This window comes from Schistocerca piceifrons, chromosome 2 (assembly GCF_021461385.2).
Source record: "Schistocerca piceifrons isolate TAMUIC-IGC-003096 chromosome 2, iqSchPice1.1, whole genome shotgun sequence".
Lineage (NCBI taxonomy): Eukaryota > Metazoa > Arthropoda > Insecta > Orthoptera > Acrididae > Schistocerca > Schistocerca piceifrons.
The window spans coordinates 926,924,984-926,949,738 of NC_060139.1; positions in this window are offsets into that span (position 1 = coordinate 926,924,984).

Sequence of the window (24,755 nt, forward strand, 5' to 3'; positions counted from 1 at the left end):
CTAGAACTTAGAACTACTTAAACCTATCTAACCTAAGGACATCACACACATCCATGCCCGAGGCAGGATTCGAACCTGCGACCGTAGCTGTCGCTCGGTTCCAGACTGAAGCGCCTAGAACCACTTGGCCACTGCGGCCGGCGACTGCCAGCTGTCTCTCAATATTAGTAAGTATAACCTACTGCGTATAACAAGGCGAAAATCCCCATTAATGTACGAGTACAAAATAAATGTCCTGTCTTTAGAAGCGGTAACATCCGTCAAGTATCTGGGTGTGACTATTGGAAATGATCTCAAATGGAATGATCAGATTACAGAAGGAACGGGTAAGGCAAACTCTAGATTGCGGTTTATTGGTCCTGAAGTGATGCAGTCCTTCAACAAAGGAAATAGCTTACAATACGTTAGTTGGGCCAGTCTTAGCGTATTGTTCGTCTGTGTGGGACCCTTACCAAGTGGGTCTGATTCAAGAGATTGAGAAGGTCCAAAGAAGAGCGGCGAGATTCGTGACTGGTACATTTAGCCATGGCGAGAGCGTTACAAATCTTATTGAAAGTTTTAAAGAGGAAGACACTTGCAGATAGATGGCGCGCTAAACGGAAGGCCCTGCTCATTAAATTCTGAAATCCGATCATCACCGAGGATGTAGACCATATGTTATCACCACCAACTTTCAAATCGCGCAGTGATCACCATTCAAAGATAAGGGAAATTAGAGCTCGTACTGAGGCGTTCAGACAGTCGTATTTCCCTCGTGCGATCCACGAGAGGAACATGGGGGGGGGGGGGGGGGGGGGGGGGAATGGGAGAAATATGACTTTGGCGCGAATTGTGCCCTCCGTCACACACCACTTGGTGGCTAGCGGAGAATATATGTAGAAGGACCGTGTGCAACCCTACATGTAGTTTGTTTTTCCTCGGCACGATGTCATATTCCAACGGGACAATGCATCGTGCTACGCAGTTCGCAGTGTACGTGTGTGGTCCGAAGATCGCCAACGTGAGTTTACCGTCGTCCCCTTGCCACCAAATTCCATGAATTGAATCTCAGTCGTGAATCTGTGGACAACTAAACTCAATAGTGAATCTGAATCTGTGAACTACTACGATAGGGCTGGTGCGGCGTGGATTCTTGAGAAACCTAGCGCAGCTGGCCAGAGCATCGTAGTCACATGGCTACACTTCCCTATCGGTAACTTCCAGAATCTTACTGACTCTTTCTGAACGTCTCGCAGCCATCTGTGCTACAAAAGAACATTATTCAGGCTTTTGGCAGGTGGTCACATTAAAAAGGCCTCATCTTCTGTCCCTTGACCACGTGGGCATTCGTGTTCATTACCCACTCGCAGGAGTTAGTTGCCTTGTCGATGACATAATTAACAAAAAAGGGAAAGTTGCAGTAAATGAAAGATCTTCGATGAAGTTTGACATGAAGGTATACGGTAAACCCAAAAGAAACACAAATTGAGTAGCCCTGTCTCACAAATGTACCTGTCTACTAACATTTGCCAATGATTCGGTCAGCTAACTTCCTGCTGCAGGTCGAGTAATAAACATGATAAATACATCAGAAAGTGCAATACAGCAATAAAATCGAAAACCAGCACCTAAAGAGAGATCAAGAAATAATGTCGAGAGACGAACCTTGAAAATGAGAAATGCAAACCACTGGAATCGAGAAACAGGTGTGGTACGTTAGAGCTTACTGCACTACTAATGACTCACTTGCGGGGTCGAATGTGAGCGTCGCATTCTATGTGACTGCACAATAACAACTACCGTATCTACTGGAAGCTCCCGACCGACGATCACGTTACCCGATTGCTATCTGCTGCAAACATGTTGCTGCTCCCAAGGTTATGGAGAGGCAGTGTGTTCTGAGGTGGCGGTAGCTTGGACGTTGTGGCTACTCACAGGGAGACACGTCCTACATCTTCAAGCGACTGCTTAAACTGAAGCCCAGAGATCGGTCTTCTGTGCTTTTATTTCCTCGGCCGCCATCCCTAGTACACATCCGCTGGAGTCGAAGTAGGGCCCGCTGCCATCATAACTTGGGAAGGAGGCACTAACGGTTCCTATGCCCCCAGACAGCCAGAGTGGCTGGGCCATTTGTAGTAAAAGTTACGGGGCCTGTCTGGGAGTCAATTCTTCAGACTCACAGTCCTCACACGCCAGCGTGCCTTCCAGCCATGTTTTACGATGGCGGCTGCAACTTTTAAAAAACTTGCCTTATTGAGCAATTTTAATATTAATTGACTGGTGAACAGGAAAAATGTTTAGCCCCATCCAGCCGACAGCCCGGCTTGCAGACTTGACATCAGTGGTGTTTGCTGACCAGAGAAAATTAGTTTTGATAGTCAAATTGATTGATTTAATTAGTGAGCCTTTCAACTGTTCAATTACTAGGTCCGTGTTTGGTACCAATAAACTCATCGTTTCGTCAGTATAATGAATTTATAATCGGATTTTCCGGATTAATCCTATTTCTCTCTCCCTACCTCTCTCTCTCTCTCTCTCTCTCTCTCTCTCTCTCTCTCTCTTTGTTTTCTGGTAGTGGGGAGGGCCACTGCGGGTGCTGTATCTGTCCAAGAAAAGTCTATGGCTTGCATTCCTCTCTCTCTCTCTCTCTCTCTCTCTCTCTCTCTCTCTTTCATTCCTACTTTCTCTCTATGGTTCCATGATCTTAAGGCTGACCCCCGAAATAGTCCATCCTTGACATGCCACTATAGCTGAGTGTATTGTCACGTCAAGATGGGAAATGCTACTAACGTTTAGACTTCTGTTGTTTCCTGTTGAGCCAGTTGCGTTCCAATCCATCTTGGCAAAATCTTGTCGACCATCCCCTTGATGTTCCCGGCACATCTCAATATCTCTTCTGTGTCATATCTTAAGACAACACCCTCATACAGCTATTGCCTTGATGTGCGTATCAAGACGCCATCCTGCTTTGTCGCGGCTCTGCTGTCTCTCAAGACCTTTCGTTCTTCCTTCTCCAGTCTAATAAGGCCCTCTTGCCCAAACTATTAGTCTGCGTCGCGTTTAATGAACAAATTCTGACTCTCCATATATAGTTTATACTGTGGCATTCATCGAGAGGTTCTTCTTTGCATAGCTTGTCTTTGCAACATATCGTAGCTTCTCATGCTGTTGGGACTAGTGGTGTAGTTAGGTAGCTTGGCACCAAGTGAGGAATATTAACTTGCGCACCCCTCCCCCAACTCTCACCAACCTCACAAAAATGTTTTTAGGGGAGCAATTTTTGATTCAAGTGGTTAAGTAAGCAATGTATAATCTTGGCTATGTTATAAACGACGTAGTTTAATTGTTTATTAATGAATCAGTACAATTAACTAAAGATCATCTTACTGGTAGGTGACTGCAACATGCAGTACATTAGTGCAGCATCTCTGTTTGATAGTGTCTGAAAATTTCGGTGCAATGTTCCTTCAGACTTGCGTTAATTTCCGGAGGTAAATTACATCAAACGTAAAGGACCCTCTCAAATACCGACACTACTCTAAAGTGTTTCATACCAAAGCCAAGGCAACTTTAAGAGAAACTTAAAGTAAGTCTCTCCCAGAGTGGGAATCACACAACTATGCGATCACTGTGGGAAGTAGACACTGGGGACATATGGAACTTTGGGTCTGCCCGTGAAGCGTGCTATGTTTTTCAGCTAAAAATAATGAATTGTCAACTAGAGAATCATACTTGACTCATAGTGGACATCAGTAATTCTTCATTAGTCTCAGTTCTGAAAAACTCCCTAACACGATGCAACCGAAACACAGAAAATAAGAAAAATCTTAATGCAGAGTGAGCTTGAGAATAGATTTGTAAAATTCTTATTCATCCGCTAGCAGTAATATTAAAGATTTCCAACTAAGAGACTGTTTTGGAGCTCTTCCAGCCTGAAGGAATATTTATAAGTGTGGGATTTCTAGAAGGACTCGATCTTCAGAAATCTCGAACAGTTTTCAGCTAAACTTTGTGCAGTCGCCGGAAGTCCGGTTGTTAATAAGATTCCTAGGCTCTAACACAGCAAAACGCTCTGATATATATTCCATGGTTTTTGCAACAAGTATCGATTATTTAGAGGAACCTGTAGATGCACTCTGTCATTGACTTTCTTAGTATCCTCGCAAGTAGAAGTTCTTCAACAAGAAGATAATTTCTTTTGTATTTCTCAAAGAGTTTTAGAATCCACGTAATACATATCCGGGAACTGATTCAAGAATCTTTAAATACTTCAGAGCATGGTTGACTTTTCCTAAGACCACCATAAACACGAAAATTACAGCAACGAGAAATCAGACAATGAAGGTGGCAGAGTTTGAGCAGCTCCTCTGCTTTCTATGGTCTTATAGAAGTACCGAAACTCCGGCTTCAAAGCTTCATAGTGAAAGTCTCTTACCTTTCAGTGTCTTTCAGAACGATCGTCCATCCTTGGGTAGAAGCTGAGTAAAACACTCTCAAACATTTCTAAAATGTTCAAAAAACGTCACACACTGCTCCAAAAGCGTTCAGTCAGCGCAAGTTGAGAAAGTGATTTGATATGGTACAAACAATGTCTTCGAATTAAGTTCGCCCCTACCATTGTAGAAGCATTTTGATGTCCTGATCCTCGGCTCGTTACTGTATCCAGACCATCCTGCAATCCTGTTCAATAACATGCAAAATATCTTCTCTGGTAACTTACATTCGAAGCGCGTGCTTCACTATTTGCATTACACAATAAAAATATATACAAAACAGGATTGCAAAGAGCACCACATCAAGAACGTGTTGTAGCAGTTACATGATTTAACAAACGTTTCAGCCATGTCTTTTTTGTAAACACATGTGACCCACAAGAGAATCTGATCTTTAAGGAGAATACCTCGAGTTAATAAATGTCCTTTTTCATGGCTCATAATTCGTTAGTCTTTCCTGATTTCATTACTTTTCACCTCTTCTGATTATTAAAGATTGCTGTCCTGGTTGAGAAACGTCTGTTAAATTATTAATGCGATGCAATCCCCGATCAGTCGCGCTGAAATCGTTTACTTAGATCCCGTTGCGCGTTTTAGATAAACCATTGGGCCAAATTTCATTACGTTCTCTTACAGACTTCAGACGGCATTGCATAGCGGCCTTCCGTCCTCCTAATAACAAGCACAGTAGCTCCATAACTTCCGTTAGATGTGGCGAAAGATGTACACTGATCAGCCAGAACATAAGGACCACCTACCTAATAACCACATTTAGCATGGATAACAGCGGTGACGGATCCTGGCGTGGAAGCAATGAGGCCTTTCTTGGTCGCTGGAGGGAGATGGCACCACATCTGTATACACAATTCACCTAATTCCCTTAGATTCCCGGTTGGGTGGGGGGGGGGGAGGAGGGGGAGGGGGCGATGGGTTCTGACACTATGTTCAATCACATCCCAGATGTGTTCGACTGGGTTCAGACCTGACGAGTTGGGGGGCTAGTACATCAATTGGAACTCGCCGCTGGGTTCCTCGAACAATTTAATCACTCACCTGGCCTTCTGATACGGCGCATTATCTTGATGAAAAGTGTCACTGCCATCGGGAGACATAAGCCTCATTAAGGGCTGTACGTGGTCTGCAACCAGTGTACGATGTGTACAATATTCCTTGGCCTTCATGGTGCCTTGCGTGAGCTCCACTGGACCCATGGATGACCACGTGAATGTTCCCCAGAGCTGCCGTCAGCTTGTCTCCGTCCCCCAGTACGGCTGAGGAGCCATGATGAAGAAGGTATCGGAATTCACCAGACCATGCAACGCCCTGCCGCTGCCCCATCGTCCAGCGCCGAGGATGAAGTGCCCATTTCAGTCGTAGTTGCCGATGTCGTAGTGCTAACATTGGCAAATGCAAGGGTCGTCGGCTGCGGAGGCCCATCTTTGGCAATGTTCGGTGCACTGTGTGTTCAGACACACTTGCACTCTGCCCAGCATTAATGTCTGATGTTAGTTCCGCCACGTTTCGCTGCCTGTCTTGTTTTACCAGTCTGCCCAGCCTACGACGTCCGACGTCTGTAATGACGGGTGGCTGCCTAACCCCACGACATCTGGACGTGGTTTCACCTGGGTTCCGCCATGTGTGGGAGACGTTCACCACAGAACTCCTGGGACACTCGACAAGTCGTGTAGTCAGCCATCACAATCTGCCCTCGTTCGAACTCAGACAGATCGCGCGCCTTCCCCATTCTACATACATACAGCACGCGCCGTGCTTGTCTGACTAGCAGTCATTTCTCGCTAGATGACGTTGGTATTCCCTGGACGGCTTTATGCCGATAGTGGGTCGGTGGTCATAATGTTCTGATTTATTAGTGTATCTCGGATTTTCCGTAGTACTGAAATTCAGATTCAACAGAATTAGACGATCGACAGCATCAGTGTGTGAGGTTGAATCTAATACAGGGAACAACAGGCAGCTTTTACGTTCACCTCTGAGCCCTCGCACACGGAAACATCCAACGTAATGCTGCATGCAAAATCGTAACTCGTGTAAAGATGAGATGGTGCCCCCTTGCCACAGTTATTGGTCACTAGATTGTTGGGGAGCTCAATGCTACTGCATCAAGGGAAGCTGCAACACTGGCGGTGATAAATCTTGGTGCTCCAGAGCCGTCGCATGGTCCCTCTCAGAGTTCGTCTTGCAGCAAACAAGACAATTTCCTAAGTTAAGGTACGTGATGTTGGTGTACCCCTCAGCACAGGCAAGCGGAAGGGGCTGTACTTTAAGGCGCTGGTCTAGTTCAGCTATTGAGATCCTCCACTGAGATGAGCATTGCTCTTCTGAACCCATCGATCCTTATCCATATTCGCATGTTCGTCATGAGATCCTGACCAACACGAGCAGCTATAACGTTGAATAGTAAACCACTGTCACGGTAAGTCACGATCATGTGATAGACATGCTGATACACATTTCTCCACAACACTATTTCTCATGAACAGCCAACATTTAAACGCGATATCTGGATGAGATACGCACTGCGCTGTCTTTCCTTACACAGGCTGATTTTGTTAAGTGGCCGTACGGGATAGCCGAGCGCTCTAGGGAGCCTTGTCACGGTTCGCGCGGCTCCCCCGATCGGAGGTTCGGGTCCTCCCACAGGCGTGGGTGTGTGTGTGTGTGTGTGGGTTGTCCTTAGTGTAAGTTAGATTAAGTGGCACGAAAGCCTAGGGACCAATGACCTCAGCAGTTTGGTCACATAAGACCTTACCACAAATTTCCAGATTTTGTTAAGTTCGGACAAACTGGAGGAAACTATCGCTGAGAGAGTACAGAGGAAAATTGGTCAGGTGGACATATGGCCGAAAATCCGTCCCCAGAGAGGTGAAGATAAAAGAAGTTTCACAGTGTAGGTTCGAGCGATTGAAAGAACACGTAAGAACACACCTATCAACTGGATATGCTCTCTCCCAAAAAGTATTTTAGCTCCACACTCAAGGGGACGGTTATGTTGTCCATCATTGTGGCGCACTCAACCATTGGTATTAAGGGACACACGCTTCATTGCTATTGCCGAATCACACTAATGTGGATGTGTGTGATGTAGTGCAGCGCGCCGGCCGCTGTGGCCGAGCGGTTCTAGACGCTTAAGTGAGATTACTTTTGCGACGGGCGGTACTGTCAACCTTCAAAGCATCTACTGTGGCCTATGGAGAATCCTCATGTTATGGTGGCAGCAAATCATCAGCATCCGTCCAGCTTCAGTGTGTGGGCGAGAATCAGTGGCGATTCCCTCGTAGGACCAATCATCTTATTACATCGCCTCAGCCGGCCACTGTGACCGATCGGTTCTAGGCGCTTCAGTCTGGAACCGCGCGATCGCTACGGTCGCAGGTTCGAATCCTGCCTCGGGCACGGATGTGTGTGATGTCCTTAGGTTAGTAGCTTTAAGTAGTTCCAACTTCTAGGGGACTGATGACCTCAGATGCTAAGTCCCATAGTGCTCAGAGCCATTTGAACCATTTGATGACCTTAGATGTTAAGTTCCATAGTGCTTAGAGCCATTTGGACCATTTGAATATCCCCTCACAGCTGAAGCATATCTGCAATTGCTGTGGGAGACCCTGCCTTGCCTCCCTTACTAGAAGACGTTCTTTGGTGGTATGAATGGTAATGTGGCTACTACACAACGGCTTTCCAGGTCACTTCTGTATTCCTATTCAGAGGCATCTCGACATCTACCCTGGCTGAGTTAGTTACATGTTCCATAGATCATTTAAAAAATTGCTTTATCGAAATAATGTGGAACGAGTCAGTTTACAGGATATGTATGCATGATTAGTGTTAACAGTAATGAACACATTATTGTTTTTGGTTCTACTCATAGAACTACACATTTTCTTATTTGCTACTAATTTTTAAGTAGAAGTACGTAAATAGAATAAATCGAGTTGTCAGGAGAGATGACTTTCAAATTAGATTTAAATCTTGCATCGCTATCTGTCAGACAATTTATGTTACAGGGCAAATGATCAAAAATTTTTATTGCTGCATATTGAACTCCTTTCTGAGCTACTGACAGCTTTAACAGAGGGTAATAAAGGCCATTTTCCCTCTAGTGTTGCAGGTATGCACATCACTAGTCTTCTGAAATTGTGATGGATTGTTTATGACGATTTTCACTAGCAGATATATGTATTGTGACGACGCAATTAAAATATCTAACTCCTTGAAGGGTTACCTACATGACGTTCTGGGACAACAAGACATACTACTCACTTTTATGCAATCAATACTTTCTTTCTAGGTGATGAGTTACGCCGGAAAATTATTCCGTACAACATTACTGTGTGGAAATATGCTAGATATCTCAGGGGATTGATACGTTTGCTTCCAAGATCAGAAATTCTACGAAGAGCCTAAGTAGCTGAACTTAACTGCTTGAGAAGCTCAGCAATATGTTTCTTCCAGATCAAGTTTTCATCAATATTTTCACTCAAAAATGTAGTGCATTCTGCCCTATTTGCAGAATCCTGCTCATATTCTATATCAGATGTCAGTATGACTATTCTACAGAACTGAATGTAGTGTGTTCTTTTTTCAAAATTTAGTTGAGAGTTCGTTTCCATGGATCAACTTACTATTATAACATAAGCATTATTATAACACAAGCCTCAACTTTGCTTGTTGACTGTTATGTGGTATATCATTCACATGTATAAGGAATAGGATTGGACCCAAACTTGAACCTTGTGGAACAGCCTTTGTGACCTTTTTTCCACAGTCACTAACTTTTCTACCTTTCAGACATTGTCTGAATTATTCAGAACTGCCTTTCCCATTCTGTTTGTTATGATTCAAGCCAGCTGCGCACAAAGCTATGAATTCCATAAAACTTGAGTTTTTCTGAAATAGTATCACGCACCTAGTCGTTGGACTTAACCCTTCAGATTTCTACCTGTGGGGTCACCTGAAAAAAGTCGTGTATGCACAGCCCCTCCTGTACGTGCAGACGTTAGAATAATGGACTCATGCTGCAAGTGACGACACTCGGTTGCAGAATGGCACATCTGAATGTGTGCGTCAGTCGCTGCTGTGTGATGGTCACACATACTTAAGAGGCTCAATGGAGCCAATTCGAACTCCTTGTCTAGCGGTGGTCTCGTGACAGTGTGTCAGGCACTGCATTGTACTGTACGGGCAAGATTAATTAAAAAGTATCCCACAGCATAGACACCATGATTTTCCTATGTAGATATGAGGTTCCTTGCTTTTTATCATTGAGGGATCATTACATACGACTTGTTCCCATTTAGTAAAGGCACCCTGTACATAGAACGTAGATTGCCGGCACTGCTGTCTACTTTGATCAGATGAGCCGTAATACTAAATGTTTGCGTATCAAAGTATGTAGGGCACTTCGTGTCAGTTTGACTGTTGTTCCATGCCTGCTTCGTGGTGTAGCAATTTTAATGGCCCACTTAACATCCACATCCACTGTAGCTGCACAACGGCTGTAATGCTCTGAAAATATTGAATAAACTACAGTTCTATGACCCGACGACGTGAGGGGTGGGGGTATCAAGGTGAAGTTCTGAAGCAGCAATGTGAAGACTGCAAGTCAGTAGCGACCTCATCTCATAGTTAGTCAACCCCTCCGTGTAGCCCATTAACGCTGCAGGCGGACACTCGTCAAGTTGCTCAAGAGAGACAGTGGTAGAGCGAGAGAGAGGGGTGGGGGAGGAGGGGATGGAGTGAGCAGAGGGGAAAGGGGAACCGCTGGGCGACGGCCTAATTGAAAGTTGCAGGTGGGCGGCCGGCCAGCGCTGGCACTGCGCCGCTTGATGGGAAAAGTTGGCAGCCCTGCGCCCAGTGCAGCGAACTGTCCAGATGCTCTACCAAGTCAGAAACGTCCACTGACTCCTTATTATCGATACCACGGAGTTCCACTAATTCCGACAGATGTTGCTCAAATAGCGAAAATATTCTTCGTTTTCATGTCTTATTGTTTTTCTTTTTCCAGATCCCTGTAGTCTACGTGTCTTTCGAACTCGATAATATCTCGTTGTTGCTGTTGCGTTTTACAGTCTGGAAGCTGCTATGAGATTCTCTGCAGTACTCTTATCTTGTGAAACCATCTTAATCTCTGCATAAATACTGCATCCTACATCCGTTTAAACCTCCTTACTGTAGTCAAGCCTTGGCCCTAATCTTAGTTTTACCCACCACATTTCCCTCCATTACCAAATTGACAATTCCTTGCTACTTCAGGATGTGCCCTATCAACCGAAGTCTTCTGTTAGACAAGTTGTGCCATAAATTTGTTTACTCCCTAGATTGCTTCAATATCCCTTCATTATTTATTCGTTCAATCTGAGTATGCCTAGTTAGGTGTAAGAGAGGGCCTGAAGGCCCTAATCTTGCCAGGTAAAATAAATGCATAAATAAATAAATAAATAAATAAATAAAATTTATTCAGTCTACCCATCTAATCCCCAGTATTTTTCTCAAGCACTACATTTCAAAAGCTGTTATTCTCTTGTTGCCCGAACTCTATATTGTTAGTATTTCACTTCTGCAGAAGGCTATCTCCAGGCGGATAACTAAATTTCCTAGTAACAAATTCCCTGTTTTTCACAACCACTCCTCTTCCTATCGCAAGTCAGAAATGTATATCCTCCCTGCTTTAGCTACCCTTGGATATTTCGCCGCCCAAATAAGAAGACACATCTGTTACTTTTAGTATCTCATTTCGTGATCTAATTCTCTCAACACCAACTGATTTAAATCGAATACATTCCAGTATTCTTCTTATACTTTTGATGAGCATCATCTTGTAACATGTTTTCAGGACACAGTTCTATTCTATTGAGTTAATGCACGCATTTCCTTGGCGTTTCTGACAGTTGAAACATCGTTGGGATATGTTAAAGAATTTTCTTCCTCCCTGTACTTTAATTCCCTTTCCACATTTATCCTTGGTTTTATTTTCTGATCCCTAAATGTGCAAATTTAATAGCATATGCCAATTTTTTAATCCACTCCAACTGCTCCTCCCCCCACCTTTCTCAGAACCGTTATCAAGTGAATTTACATAATTTCAAGTACAAAAAGCGACAGGCATTATTAATTTGTCTGTTTACCTGCGGCCCCATTCATTTGTCTGTTGCAGAATATAAGAATACAGCAGTTTAACGTTTCATCGACAACAGATCCACGACTGCGCAACGTCATTTACGTAACCTCACAGCAACATTTTAGTTCTTATAGAAAACACACTTCAACAAGGTTATCAGTTAATTTATTTACACAATTTAATGTTCAAATTTTGAAAATAGCTTCAAAGATAATCTCTTGAATCAATTCTCGAAGTGCATTGGCACGACTGAGTTCCAGTTTCGTGATTACTACAATCCGAGCAGAATACACAAAAAATATAGCAGCAGGATTGGGGTGCCTGTCTGGCCCATCCAAATGTACACTGAACTTTGAGCGTCCTCCAGTGACCGAGCGAGGTGGCGCAGTGGTTAGCACACTGGACTCGCATTCGGGAGGACGACGGTCAATCTCGCATCCTGCCATCCTGATTTAGGTTTTCTGTGATTTCCCTAAATCACTCCAGGCAAATGCTGGGACGGTTCCTTTGAAAGGGCACGGCCGACTTCCTTCTCCATCCTTTCCTAATCCAATGAGACCGATGACCTCGCTGCCTGGTCTCTTCCCTCAAACAACCCAACCCGTCCTCCAGTGAACACTATCGATATCTTTGTTGGATATATTCTAATCTCTGTCTTCCTCTACAGTTTTTATCTTTTACAAGTCCCTCAAGCACCATGCCTGGGAGTCCTCCGGTTAAGATTGTCGAAACATTTGTCGGATATATTGCAATCTCTGTCTTCCTTTACAGTTGTCGTCTTCTACAAATCCCTCAAGCGCCATGGAAGTTATTCCTTGTTATTCTTAACACATATCCTATCCTACCTCATCTCCTTACCAGTGTTTTCCATACGTTCCTTCCTTCGCAGATTCTGAGGAGAAATTCCTGATTCCTTGTCTTATCAGTCCAAATAATTTTCAACATTCTTCTGTAGCATCACATCTTAGACGCTTCCATGCTTCGACTTTCCGGTTTTCAAACAGTCCATCATTCACCACAATACAGTAGTGTCTTCCAAACGTACGTTCTACTAATTTCTTCCTGAAATTAAACATGGTATTTGATACAAGGAGAATTCTCGTGGTTATATATGTCCCCTTTTCCTATGCTTGCCTGCTTTTTATGTCCGCCTTGATCGTCCGTCATGTGTTATTTTGTTTCAAAGGTTACTGAATTCCTTAGCTTTATTTACTTGGCGATCCACAGTTTCGATGTTGAACAGATCTCTAGCGTTGTTTCTGATACTCCTCATTACTTTCTTCTTTCTTTGGTTTACTTCAGTTCGCATTCTCTACTCATTAGACTGTTCATTCCATTCAGCACATCCTGAAATTCTTATTCACCTCCCGGGGAATAGCAGTATCATCAGCGGATCTTCCCATTGATACCCTTTCAACCTGAATTGTAATCCCACTGTTGAATTCCTTCCTTTCCTTCATTGTTTCTTGGATGGTGAAATTAAACATTAGGGGCGAATTATCACATCTTTATCTTACATTCTTCATAATCTGAACACTTCATTCTTCATCTGTAATTGTTATTGGTCCTTCTTGGCTCTCATACATATTATATATTACCCATTTTCCCCTATAGTTAATTCCTATTTGTGTTATAATTTCGAATTTCTTACAACATTTTACACTGTCGAAATTTTTTTTCTAATTCCATAAATCGTATAAAGTTTGTTGGTTTTTCTTCATTCTTGCTTCAATTATCAAGAATTACGTCTGACAAATACCCATCCACTTTACACAAGCAGTCGCCATATGTTCCCACCTACGATTTCAGCACTCCTATTGGTATGTGAGAATACCGCTACTGAGGGGGGATGGAGTGAGTGGACGACCACAACTAACCCAGCCACAAGAAACACACAAAATGTAGGAAAAATGTACGAACGGGCTACGAGAGCCTCTTCAGGAACAAGTTGAGGAAAAACTCCTGTGACAAGAAACACCATCCAACAATGCTACAGCGTTGTTTAGCATAAAAATACCTGCTGCTAGGCCACCCGTCCAGCAGCAAACATAACCTCACCGCATTCACTGCTGTTATCGATCTCTATGCTGTTATATGTAAATTGAAGATGGAGGAGGAGGGGAGAAAGGAAGGGAAGGGGAAGGGATCACTGACGCCAGGTGCATGTGGACATTACGCAGTATCACCTGCGATGAGTGAAAATGTGTACCAGACCGGGATTCGAACGCAGGATCTCCTGCTTACTTCGTGGGTGCGTTAACCACTACGCCATCGGGACACACTGTTCAACGCAACTGCGCGGACTATTTCGGCACGCCTCACGGCCGACCCACACCCCCAACGAGCGCCACCTATTGGTATTCCCTGTCCATTGATACTCTGAAATTCCCACAGGAGGTTGGATTTACTTGTGCATATGCACTGAAGAAGGTGGATCCATTGCCCTTCTAGGCGAATCAGTTATATGGATGCGTGGTGTCTGTTCTTTTAGACATGTCCGAAAGAACAGACATCATGCATTCACGTAACTCTACGGTGCTGTTGTGACAGTCGTTTGTTGGTGAAGAGCTGGGCTACCGGCAGGTGTTTCCTCCTGTAACTTCAGCCCTTTGCGACGTTGTTGGATGCTGTTTCTGGACAAAGGGTTCTATCCTTTATCTGTTTATGAAGTCACATTCTACAACCGTTCAAAATTTTTTTTGTATGTTTTTGCTACAAGCTGTATATCACTCTTTTGCCACACTTATTTTGGTGTCATCAGTTACGACCTTAACTCGGTTGCATGAGGTGTGTAAATCGTCCGTAAGTCAATAATTTCACTGAAATTAATAGAAATCTCTGTAAATACAGTGTCGGAAAACGATTTCTCTGGAAACTATTCAGAAATGTTTGGAAATTGCATGAGGAAATACCAATGAAAAGCCGGCCGGAGTGGCCGTGCGGTTCTAGGCGCTACAGTCTAGAGCCGAGCGACCGCTACGGTCGCAGATTCGAATACTGCCTCGGGCATGGATGTGTGTGATGTCCTTAGGTTAGTTAGGTTTAATTAGTTCTAAGTTCTAGGCGACTGATGACCTCAGAAGTTAAGTCGCATAGTGCTCAGAGCCATTTGAACCATTTTGATCCAATGAAAATAAAAATTTGACTCTGGCTCGGAGGCGTGCTTAGATGGCTAAGACGAATGTCATCTGAAGCAGGAAATCAGAGGCTGACTCCCATTCACATTGACAAGTCTTTAGCAAAGACGAAGAAAGATAAATATTGTACAACAATGTTGATACGGGTATTTTCAAAACAACGAGTCACAATTTCGCCCAGCTTACACAGCTGTTACTGAATTTAAGAGTGCAGTAACTTACGGGAGAATTATGATGCAAAATCGTAAGCCGACGTTATATAAACAAAAATTAAAAAAAACACAATTAAACGAAGTATCATTAACCTAGGCAATTCGTGAAGAATACGTGCAGTATATGAGCTCTGACATTTTTGATTGCACTCGACTTAACTGCTAGTGTTATCGAAGAGAATTTATATTCATCCATCTGTTTGTCTGAAATTCATCTTATAGTTATTACTTTTTCTCCTAATCTTCGTCAGATTGTAGTATGTTTAATACGTTCCACAAATTTCCCTTTCGTTTAGACAACAGCAGATGTTTGCAAAACTAAACATCGTTGCCATCCCTCCTTAACTGTTGCTCATGTTCTGGAGATTCTGCCCTTGTATGTCATCTTATCGGGTTAAAAATGTTGAGGTCAACAGCATAGTGGATTTTATGCTTTCTCTGCGTAATCATAGTTCCCATGCTTTGATAAAAGCGAAGAAGAACAACTGAGGGGTATTTTTTCCCTTCCTTACAAGGAGCATACGTTAACCTCAACTAATGAGGTAGCGTAATCGATAAACCATTGCACTCTATTTCAGGAAGAGTGGGTCCATATCACCGTCGGCTGTCCATGTTACACTGACGGAAAAACTTGTAACACCAAAAACTAATTAATGTAGAGTAATGAAATATCGTGAATACATTTATCTAGACAACATATCTAAGTCACAAACATTGCAGGATCATAGGTTGATATAAGCGCGAGATTAGCCACTGAAAACGTGAAAAGCTGATATATTAATAACAGATGTAATCGCCAGAATGTTGAATGCAAGTATGCAAATGTGCATGCATTGCGTTGTACAGGTTCCGGATGTTAGTTCGTGGGATGGAGTTCCTTGCCTGATGCACTTGGTCAGTCAATACAGTGTCGGTTAATGCTGTCTGTGGATGACACTTAGTTGTCGTCCGTGCTCGATTGCAGACAGATCTGGTGATCTGATCAGTTCAAGGTAACATCCCAACACACTAGAGCATGTTGGATTACAATAGCAGTATGTGAGCGAGCGTTATACTGTCGGAAAACACCACCTGGAATGCTGTTCAAGAATGGCAGCACAACAGGTGCAATACCAGATTAAACGTAGAATTTGGCAGCAAGGGTGCATGGGTTAAGCACGAGAGTGTTCGTGCTGTCATATGAAATCACACCCAAGACCATAACTCCAGGTGTAGGTCCAGGGTGTATAGCAAGCAGAAAGGTTGGTTGCAAGCCCTCATCTTGCCTCCTCCTAACTAACACATGGTCATCACTGGCACCAAAGCTCAATCAAATTTCATCTGAAAACACTACGCACCTCCACCCTGCCCTCCAATGAACTCTCGTTTGACACCACTGAAGCCGCAAACGGCGGTGGTTTGGTGTCAGTGGAAATCAGGAAACCGGGTGTCTGGCTCGGAGTTGTCCTTCAAGTAAAGAATTGAAGTGCTTTGTCTCACTATGACGCCAACTGCAGCTCAGATTGCTCCTACATATGCAATACAATGCGCAAGAGCCGATAGTCTTCCCTATCGGCAGTTCCAAATGGCTGTCCAGGGCACGGTCTTCTTTCGACCACGCATTCTTGTGACCACCACTGCCAGCAGTCATGGACAATGGCTACACTGCTGCCAAATCTTTCTGCAATACCACAGAAAGAAGATCCAGCTTCTCTTAGCCCTCTTACATGACTTTTTCACGCTCAGTGAGGTGTTGATAATCCTTGAAAAACATCAATTCACCACAACCTATCTCAAAGGCAACTAACCCTCACAACCCTTACAGCCTATGTTTAAAGCAAACCTGATAGTAGTGAGACAACCTGCGTGTCACCTCAATCTGCACTGTTGCCAAATTTATTCAAGATTGCGGATCCAAGATGCCTGCGATAGATATGGCAGCATTGCAATGACATCATGGTATGAACTTAAAGTTTTTGCCAGGAAATAGGTCAACTGGGTGACCACCACTAACCTAACCCACCCCCTTCCCTCCCCCCTTCTTTCCCCAGAAAATGGTGTGAAATCCAAATTTTTGCGGAAAAAGGTCACTTGAGCTACGTCCACTAACCTGAGAAAATGGCGGGAAAAAGGGTCAGTTGGGCTACCTCCATTAACCTAAGTCATCCAACCATCACCTCTTCCTAGGAATTGGCGAGAAAAAGATACACCTGTTCTGGGCTGCTGGATAGGAAGCAGTGTACTTCATTTATTTTGGAACAACTTACTTAGGGATGGAATTCACATAGTTTATTTATTACGCTGATACAAAACACTCCATCTGATGTGCTTGGGGTCACAATACACAGCCTACAGACCCGTAAACTACTTGTAAGTCACCGAAATAATGCAGTACACTGATGTGCAGACATGAAAACAACTTGTAAATTGCCAAAATAATGAATGTAAAACGCTCTGCAGAAATCCTCACTAATTCTAAGCTGTCCAAATAATGCATAGCACAGCCTACAGACCTGGTCACAAAATAATGCAACAGACAGGCCCACTATGTGTGAAATGCCATAATGATCATATGGTCAGAAGTGACGTGCTGTCTGTCTGTGGCGTGTATGTACAAGTGGATGGCAGTCGATAGCTATATGAATGATGCAAAAGGGGCGATTGTGTATAGCACAGGATACAACTTGTATGTTTAGTGCATCGAAATTGTACGCACTGATATATTATTGGGTTGGAGAACGATTTCACACTCTAACATTCAAGCTTCTGTCCTCAGTGGCAGAGCAGTAAACTGTTGCAGAGTAAGAGTCTTTTTGTATTTCACGATCTGTAGGCCACTTTTGCAAGTTTTAAATGTCAGAGAAATATGGCAATCTGTAGAAAATAATTTTGCCACTGAAAATCTCGTCTGCAGAAATAAAAAGCGGACAGTGCTTCCACACTGGCAGCATCAGTAATTTGGCGGGTAAATTCAGTAAGAGCCGATCATAATGCTCCATTCATTCACAAGACATCCTTCGTGCCAGGACATAGGAGCCTCTATATAGCAATGAGAATGTTTGCATTCATGAGATGTTTGTTGAAAGCAGGACTTAACTATTTTCAGGAAGGGTAACGCGTGATGGACAGGGTCCCACGTTAGGACCATCAGGAGGAATACATTCGACATTATTCTGAGCTATTTTCGTTAACAGTTTCTGTTAGGACAAGAATTTCCATGTGGACAAGCTGAGACATCACGAAACCTCCCACAAAAGCGACTATTAACTATTTCTGTGACACTTTACAATTTCCGAGAGGTTGACTTGTCTCTTATTTACATTGCCATGTGGTATCAGTATCGCACTGAGAACCTTTTAGATGCGCCTGTGATGGTGCATCACTACATGAATATTTTGCCATGCTGCATGAATCACACTAGGTAGGTAAATGCGTGCATGGTTAGACACTGCTCGCTTGTCCCGTTAGAATCGCTAAGAACAATACACCCTGTGCTATTCTGGGAAGCATTGGAACAGATTTCTTTATTGCGACCTGTGACATCAGTATATCATTGAGAACATTTCAGCTGCGTCTGTGAGGGTGAGTCGCTCAGCAATTAGATCTTTGTTGGACTGCAGGTAGAGAGGTGTCGTGCCAGCGATAGTAAATATGTGCACGTCCAGAGGGTGACTTGGCTCTTATTTACATAGGCATGTGACGTCAGTATAACACTCGAAGAATTCTGACTGTATACCCGAAAATAGATGAGACTGTAACTTGCTGGCTGCAAGGAAGAGTGGCCTGAGAGCAAAGGCTCACGCCCCTGCATTCGTATGTCTGGAGGTGGCTCGCAGTGGCGGCGGCATCAGTGCGTGCACGTGTTGGAACTTCTGATACATTGCGGTTGATGATAGTTCGAAAGCGTCTTTTATGTGCAATCAGTGATGGTGCTGTACATTATTTTCAGCTGTTCAAGCACTGTGAGCATATTGGCAGAGTGTTATATATGCCTTATTTTGACAATTTCATGCATAGTGGACGCGTCTGTTGCATTATTTTGTGAACAAGTCTGTAGGCTGTTGATACACCCTCTAAACCTGCTGGGCAATTAGGGTAATAGGATTGTGGAAAGGGTCAAATAGGTTGAGGTCTGTTTCGCCCTCTAATTATAATTTATTGTAATTTAATAACTTTTACAACCAAAGCTACACATAGCCAGACCTTTACGGAATGCAACTCTTTCACAGATGAAGGTCTCCAAACAATAAATCTTAATAAATCAACAAGATAAAAATCCAATTAAGGTAGAAATAAAATAATTTAAAAAATAAAAAACTTTACAGCAAAGTAGATAGAACAAATATATGCAAGGTACAATACCAAAGGCTGAAGGCAAAAATTAAGTTTCAAAATTTTACAATATATTACTATAGCCTTTCAAAGGCAGAAGTCCACAATGCTTAAAAACAAGAAATCTTAAAAATCTACAAGATAAAAATACCATTAAAAGGCAAACAAAATAAATAAAAAAATAGCGTGGCTAAGTGGAAAGCCTCAATGGATACCAGATAGAACAACATATGCAAGGTGCAGTACCAATGGCTGAAGACCACAATTAAGTTTCAAAATTTTAAAATATATTACCATAGCCTTTTAGAGGCAGAAAGCTGCAATGTTTATGGTTGAAAGATAAATTTAAGAATTAATTTGCAAAATTTTTAAGAAAAAAGAAAAATAATCATAATAACATTTAAAATCACTTGTCAAAGGAAATAACACGAACTACACACACAACCTGACCTAAATGGTACCCAACAGTAACTAAACACACACGAAGAGAATTCGGAAGTTGATTCACACACACACACACACACACACACACACACACACACACACACACACTCACACTCACACTCACACTCACACACTCACACACACACACACACACACACGCACACACACACACACACACACACACACACACACACAGCCAATGCATGAAAGATCGGCGAGCCAAAACGTGTCTTCCAGTAGGACGACTGACCAACGATCCACCTAAACCATGGCCCAGCTCAAGTGATGTGTGGCAGCAATGGTTAGGCAAGCCATGTAGATGCAGGCCTCACGGCTGCTCCAACCTGACTGCACTAGTGCGGCATTGCAACTCTCGACTGGCAGGTCCGGACTGTGCTCGAGACATGTTCCAAGTGACTGCCAGACCCGAACTCGCCACCCGACCTCGTGATCCGAACTAGCTCATGACAGACAACAACCGCGAAGTAATAGCAGTTGAGCAAAGATACTACGAGAGGGGCTATATCGATACGCGCTGCTAGCACTGGTCACGGTCAGGCAAAGCAGCAACTCAGTGACAATAGTAATTTAAATTAACGTAGTGAGGTAGAAGTACATTAAAAACAGGGTGTAAAATACACGATGGCGGGAACACGAGCCATGCACGCCTCAGCTGTGCTATGCATTATTTGGACTGTTCACAATTAGTGAGAATGTCAACAGATAGTTTAACATGGATTATTTTGACAATTTACCAGTTGTTTTCGTGTCTGCACGTCAGTGCTGCATTATTTCAGTGACTTATGAGTAGTCTGCAGATCTGTAGGATGTGTATTGTGGCCCCAAGTATGTCAGAGTGAGTGTTTTGTATCAGTGTAATAAATAAACTATGTGAAATCCATCCCTAAATAAATTGTTCCAAAATACATAAAGTACACTCCTTCCTGTCCAGCAGCCCAGCACACGCTGAGTCCTTTTACTGCCAATTCCTAGGAATAGGTGGTGGTCGGATGACTTAGGTTAATGGAGGTAGCCCAAGTGACCTTTTCTTCCCATTATTTTCTCAGGTTACTGGAGAAAGCCCAAGTGACATTTTCTGCAAAAGTTTGAACTTCCCACCATTATCTGGGGGAGGGAAGAAGGATGGGGGAGGAGAAAGGCGGGCAGGGAAGAGGAAGGGATTAGGTTAGTGCAAGTAGCCCAAGTGACCTATTTTCCCACCACAATTTCAACTTCCCACCATGACATCATTGTGGTGTTGACATATCTATCGCTGCCATCTTGGATCCGCCATCTTGAATAAATTTGGCAGCAATGCAGAGCAGGGTGAAGGCAGCTTTGTCCCACTACACCTGATTTGTATCCTCATAGTGGCGCTACTACTCTTATGCGACTCCGGATAAATATCATCTTCCAGATGCAGGTACACACCTACCACCCTTCTTGGTGTTGCGATTATTTTTCCGTCCGTGTCTTTCCTACGGTTTCCCAAAACAATTTGAGGTAAATGGCTGAATGGATGCTTCAGAAGCCGACGGTTGATTCCGCTGTTCATGCATGTTCAGTTAAGCTCGATGCCGTGGAGGTGTTGTTCAACTCTTTAGATGACGAAGAAGATGAAATATTATTTAATGTACCCTCGACACGGCGGTCGGAGTAGCCGTGGATGAGCAATCGAATCGGCCAAGCGGCATTACACAGACATAAGACAGCAGATTGTGTCAGTAACCTGGTCCATAAGACGGGAGCGCAGGACCAAGTGTCACCCATCTGCATGGCGGCGTCCGATGATAAACATCATTTCCCGTTATAAACACGGATGCAACGCAGTGTATTTGTTTACGCCGATGCATCAAAACTTTATGACCACTTAGGAATCATTCCAGCGACGGCAATTATTCATAGACAATCAGGTTATTGCGTTCGCAAATTCAAGCGTTCCACCGGATACAATTCGTGTCAGTTGTCGATAGATTATAGCGCACGAGGCTGCTCAGCTGTTGGTTCGGATTCGATCCTCACTACCGTCTCATACCCTGTCTTGTTTGGTTTTAGGAAACACCGAAGGACATCAAACGTGCCCTTTTGAAGTAACTTTCCCGACATTTGCCTGGAGCGGTGTAAATAGCGACGGAAAACCTAAATCTGGATGATCGAACGCGATTTTGATCCAACGTTCTCATAAATTTGTGTCCATTGTGCTGGTCACTGCGTCATCACAGTTGGTTTTTCGTAGTAAATGTAAGCAAGAAAGTTTGTGAATTGAATTCGCGGTGTTTTTGTATTAGTTGTTTGATAGTGAAGATACAGTGAGAATTTTATCTTCCTCGCGAAAACAGTGTACGGCATCTGAGATAACATAATATCACCGATTGGCGATAGTCTTTATGTTAAAATTCTAGTATACAATTAATAAGATGCATTTGGAAGGCTAATACGTTCATATCTATATCGTTTCTTATAAAATGGGACAAATTGGGCTGTATTCCATTCTTCAGGCACTAAAACCATTTTTCCAGCACATATTTATAAAATAGAGTATCCTTATTTTTACAATATTTAGTGCATATTTTATGAGATATATATCGGTTTTATGACTTCCTGGAGTCTTCCTGTCCTCGCTAAAATTTTTGCATCCTATAGTTCCTCTGCCTGCCGGGGTGGCCGAGCGGTTCTAGGCGCTACAGTCTGGAACCGCGCGACCGCTACGGTCGCAGGTTCGAATCCTGCCTCGGGCCTTGATGCGTGTGATGTCCTTAGTTAGTTAGGTTTACGTAGTTCTAAGTTCTAGGGGACTGATGACCTCAGAAGTTGAGTCCCATAGTGCTCAGAGCCATTTGAAACATTTTTTGTAGTTTCTCTGGCGTCATTAGGTCTACACTCGTGTCTGCTTCAGGCAGAACCACGTGAGTATCTTTTACATCTGTCCAGAGTGTTTGGCAATATTGTAACCAATTACACTAAGCAACACAATTAAATGAAACACTTTCTCGAAAGCCCATAACTGTCTCCCATTGTGACGCGTAAGTTTGAAATTTTCCTCTAAAGTGCTTACAATCTTCCTCTGTAATGGTGCAGAAGCGTGGTGAAGTGCGACCTCACCCTGGGGCCCTGACGCGCTTCGAAGACCAAAGTGTCGATACGTCCGGAAAAAAAAGCCAGAACTCAGAAGTTAGTGTGAGGTGTAAGGTGGGCCAATGATCTCACACTGGCACCAAATTTCTGCTAGCGTCATGGTTGTTATTGTTGTTGTTGTTGTTGTCCTCAGTCCTGAGACTGGTTTGATGCAGCTCCCCATGCTACCCTATCCTGTGCAAGCTTCATCTCCCAGTGCTTACTGCAACCTACATCCTTCTGAATCTGCTTAGAGTATTCATCTCTTGGTCTCATTCTACGATTTTTACCCTCCACGCTGCCCTCCAGTGCCAAATTTGTGATCCCTCGATGCCTCATAACATGTCCTACCAACCGGTCTCTTCTTCATGTCAAGTTGTGCCACAAACTCCTCTCCTCCCCAATTCTACTTAATACCTCCTGATTAGTTTTGTGATCTACATATCTAATCTTCAGCATTCTTCTGTAGCAACACATTTCGAAAGCTTCTATTCTCTTCTTGTCCAAACTATTTATCGTCCATGTTTCACTTCCATACATGCCTACACTCCATACAATTACTTTCAGAAACGACTTCCTGACACTTAAATCTATACTCGATATTAACAAATTTCTCTTCTTCAGAAACGCTTTCCTTACCATTGCCAGTCTACATTTTATATCCTCTCTACTTCGACCATCATCAGTTATTTTTCTCCCCAAATAGCAAAACTCCTTTACTACTTTAAGTGTCTCACTTTCTAATCTAATTCCCTCAGCATCACCCGACTTAATTCGACTACATTCCATTATCCTCGTTTTGCTTTTGTTGATGTTCATCTTATATCCTCCTTTCAAGACACTGTCCATTCCGTTCAACTGCTCTTCCAAGTCCTTTGCTGTCTCTGACAGAATTACAATGTCATCGGCAAACCTCAAAGTTTTTATTTCTTCTCCATGGATTTTAATACCTACTCCGAATTTTTCTCTTGTTTCCTTTACTGCTTGCTCAATATACAGATTGAATAACATCGGGGAGAGGCTACAACCCTGTCTCACTCCCTTCCCAACCGCTGCTTCCCTTTCGTGCCCCTCGACTCTTACAATTGCCATCTGGTTTCTGTACAAATTGTAAATAGCCTTTCGCTCCCTGTATTTTACCCCTGCCACCTTCAGAATTTGAAAGAGAGTATTCCAGTCAACATTGTCAAAAGCTTTCTCTAAGTCTACAAATGCTAGAAACGTAGGTTTGCCTTTCCTTAATCTATTTTCTAAAATAAGTCGTAGGGTCAGTATTGCCTCACGTGTTCCAACATTTCTACGGAATCTAAACTGATCTTCCCCGAGGTCGGCTTCTACCAGTTTTCCCATTCGTCTGTAAAGAATTCGCGTTAGTATTTTGCAGCTGTGACTTATTAAACTGATGGTTCGGTAACTTTCACATCTGTCAACACCTTCTTTCTTTGGGATTGAAATTATTATATTCTTCTTGAAGTCTGAGGGTATTTCGCCTGTGTCATACATCATCGTAGACATATCAAGACGTCGGAAGCCCGTCACACTCTTCTTACCCACATTTCACTCCTTCTTTTGAAGCCTCTGCGGTGGAGGTCAGAACTGTGACGCCCAGCGTATATTCAACGCGGTTTACTTATGGGTGGCCAGGGAAAGCGTTTTAGAGGCACCGCCACTCAGAATCGACACGAAAAGGACTCAGGAGGTGGCACGAAGGACGTCAATGAAAGCACATGTGCCCTTGGAGTGTTGGTTCCCACATATTTCGCGCCCGAAAACAATAGTTCGCACTGCGATGAGCAACAGCACGATTTCTTGATAACGTTCCACACTGCTGAAAAACCCCCGGAGAATTCGACCCTACTCTAAGTATATGGTTGGGCTACGACCCCACTGGAAGCGATGTAACATAATTAACCCACTTTACGTGGCATGA